Source organism: Bison bison, unplaced genomic scaffold (assembly GCF_000754665.1).
Source record: "Bison bison bison isolate TAMUID 2011002044 unplaced genomic scaffold, Bison_UMD1.0 scf7180017864300, whole genome shotgun sequence".
Classification (NCBI taxonomy): Eukaryota; Metazoa; Chordata; class Mammalia; order Artiodactyla; family Bovidae; genus Bison; species Bison bison.
Genome location: NW_011494872.1, coordinates 1,003,298 through 1,007,255, shown reverse-complemented (window position 1 = coordinate 1,007,255; position 3,958 = coordinate 1,003,298).

Below are 3,958 nucleotides of genomic sequence, written 5' to 3'. Positions count from 1 at the left end.
AATTTGCAGGAAGAAAACCTGGCTTCGATAAGGATCAAGGACTGCTGACCTTGCATGACTCTACCCCACCCCCATTATCCTCTATGCACAGCTTAAGGTATAAAAACTACTTTGGAAAATAAGTGCGGGCCTTGCTCATCAGGCTTGGTCTCCCTGTGTCATTCTTTCTTGTTTCCTTTTCTCTCCTTTTCTTCTCTGTTCTTCCTTCAGGACAAATAATTGGAGCACAGGGGCCCTCTGAGACCACTTATTTGCCCAGGCTTCTAAGACCCACTCGAGAAGGTGCCCAAGGTGGGGCACCTTCCGCTATTCGAGAGGGCACCTGTGGCCTCCATGGTCAGTGCAAACTTGGTGTCACAGGTTTTATTGGCTTTCTGCGTAAACCAGTTATACTGAGTCTCTGATCTTTATCCTTTTAATTGCCAATGCCATCCTCCTGAGGGAATCCCTGGATCCAACCGGGGCTGGACCCCGGCACTTCCTCCCTCTTTTCTTCTCTGTATAACTCCGTGAACATCTCTGAGCAGTCCAGACTAGGGAGCGCATATAAGGAAGTGATTACTGGCTTGCTCTTTCCTCTTTTAATTCCACCTCATCGCATTTGGGTCATCTCTAACTCCCTCCTCCCTCTTCTCTTCTCCATGTAACTCTGTGAACCTCTCTGGGTGTCCCTCACTGTGGAGAAACTTTTCATCTTTAACCTAGATGTTTTATCAACGGTGCTGGATAGATGGAGAAGTCTTGAGACTACTGTAAAAATAAAACTGAAAACCAGAAGCAGGAGGATTAAGTCCAAATCCTGAGAACACCAGAGAACTCCTGACTCCAGGGAACATTAATCGACAGGAGCTCATCAAATGCCTCCATAACCTCACTGAAACCAAGCACTACCCAAAGACCAACAAGTTCCAGAGCAAGACATACCATGCAAATTCTCCAGCAACACAGGAACACAGCCCTGAGCTTCAATATACAGGCTTCCCAAAGTTACTCTAAACCCATTGACATCTCATAACTCATTACTGGACACTTCATTGCACTCCAGAGAGAAGAAATCCAGCTCCACCAACCAGAACACCAACACAAGCTTCCCTAAGCAGGAAACCTTGACAAGCCACCCATACAACCCCACCCACAGTGAGGAAACGCCACAATAAAGAGAACTCCACAAAGTGCCAAAATACAGAAAGGCCACCCCAAACTCAGCAATATAAAGAACATGAAGAGACAGAGGAATACTTAGCAAGTAAAGGAACAGGATAAATGCCCACCAAACCAAAAAAAGAGGAAGAGATAGGGGATCTACCTGATAAAGAATTCCAAACAATGATAGTGAAAATGATTCAAAATCTTGAAATCAAAATGGAATCACAGATAAATAGCCTGGAGACAAGGACTGAGAAGATGCAAGAAAGGTTCAACAAGGACCTAGAAGAAATAAAAAAGAGTCAATATATAATGAATAATGCAATAAATGAGATCAAAAACACTCTGGGGGCAACAAATAGTAGAATAACAGAGGCAGAAGATAGGATTAGTAAAGTAGAAGATAGAATGGTAGAAAGAATCAGAGAGGAAAAAAGAAAAACGAATTAAAAGAAATGAGGACAATCTCAGAGTTCTCCAGGACAATATTAAATGCCCCAACATTCGAACCATAGGAGTCCCAGAAGAAGACAAAAAGAAAGACCATGAGAAAATACTTGAGATAATAGTTGAAAACTTCCCTTAAATGGGGGAGGAAATAATCACCCAAATCCAAGAAGCCCAGAGAGTCCCAACAGGATAAACCTAAGGCAAAACAGCCCAAGACACATATTAATCAAATTAACAAAGATCAAACACAAAGAACAAATATTAAAAGCAGCAAGGGAAAAACAACAAATAACACACAAGAAGATTCCCATAAGGATAACAGCTGATCTTTGAATAGAAACTCTTCAGGCCAGGAGGGAATGGCAAGACATAAAGTGATGAAGGAAAATAACCTACAGCCCAGATTACTGTACCCAGAAAGGATCTAATTCAAATATGAAGGAGAAATCAAAAGCTTTACAGAAAAGCAAAAGCTGAGAGAATTCTGCACCACCAAACCAGCTCTCCAACAAATACTAAAGGATATTCTCTAGACAGGAAACACAAAAACGGTGTATAAATTCGAACCCAAAACAGTAAAGTAAATGGCAACAGTATCATACTTATCAATAATAACCTTAAAAGTAAATGGGTTGAATGCCCCAACCAAAAGACAAAGACTGGCTGAATGGATACAAAAACAAGACCCCTATATATGTTGTCTACAAGAGACCCACCTCAAAACAGGGGACACATAGAGACTGAAGGGCTGGAAAAAGATTTTCCATGCAAATAGAGACCAAAAGAAAGCAGGAGTAGCAATACTCATATCAGATAAAATAGACTTTAAAACAAAGGCTGTGAAAAGAGACAAAGATGGTCACTACATAATGATCAAAGGATCAATCCAAGAAGAAGATATAACAATTATAAATATATATGCACCCAACATAGGAGCACCGCAATATGTAAGACAAATGCTAACAAGTATGAAAGGGGAAATTAACAATAACACAATAACAGTGGGAGACTTTAATACCCCACTCACACCTATGGATAGATTAACTAAACAGAAAATTAACAAGGAAACACAAACTTTAAACAATACAAGAGACCAGTTAGACCTAATTGATATCTGTAGGACATTTCATCCCAAAACAATGAATTTCACCTTTTTCTCAGGCGCACATGGAACCTTCTCCAGGATAGATCACATCCTTGGCCATAAATCTAGCCTTGGTAAATTCAAAAAAATAGAAATCATTCCAAGCATCTTTTCTGACCACAATGCAGTAAGATTAGATCTCAATTACAGGAGAAAAACTATTAAAAATTCCAACATATGGAAGCTAAACAACATACTGCTGAATAACCAACAAATCACGGAAGAAATCAAAAAAGAAATCAAAATATGCACAGAAATGAATGAAAATGAAAACACAACAACCCAAAACCTGTGGGACACTATAAAAGCAGTGCTAAGGGGAAAGTTCATAGCAATTCAGGCATACCTCAAGAAACAAAAAAAAAGTCAAATAAATAACCTAACTCTACACCTAAAGCAACTAGAAAAGTAAGAAATGAAAAACTCCAGTGTTAGTAGAAGGAAAGAAATCTTAAAGATTAGGGCAGAAATGAATGCAAAAGAAACAAAAGAGACTATAGCAAAAATCAACAAAGCCAAAACCTGGTTCTTTGAAAGGATGAATAAAATTGACAAACCATTAGCCAGCCTCATCAAGAAACAAAGGGAGAAAAATCAAATCAATAAAATTATAAATGAAAATGGAAATATCACAACAGACAACACAGAAATACAAAGGACCATAAGAGGCTACCATCAGCAATTATATGCCGATAAAATGGACAACGTGGAAGAAATGGACAAATTCTTAGAAAAGTACAACTTTCCAAAACTGAACCAGGAAGAAATAGAAAATCTTAACAGACCCATCACAAGCACGAAATTGAAACTGTAATCAGAAATCTTCCAGCAAACAAAAGCCCAGGTCCAGAGGGCTTCACATCTGAATTCTACCAAAAATTTAGAGAGGAGCTAACACCTATCCTGCTCAAACTCTTCCAGAAAATTGCAGAGGAAGGTAAACTTCCAAACTCATTCTATGAGGCCCTCATCACCCTAATACCAAAACCTGACAAAGATCCCACAAAAAAAGAAAACTACAGGCCAATATCACTGATGAACATGGATGCAAAAATCCTTAACAAAATTCTAGCAATCAGAATCCAACAACACATTAAAAAGATCATACACCATGACCAAGTGGGCTTTATCCCAGGGATGCAAGGGTTGTTCAATATCCGCAAATCAATCAATGTAATGCACCACATTAACAAATTGAAAAATAAAAACCATATGATT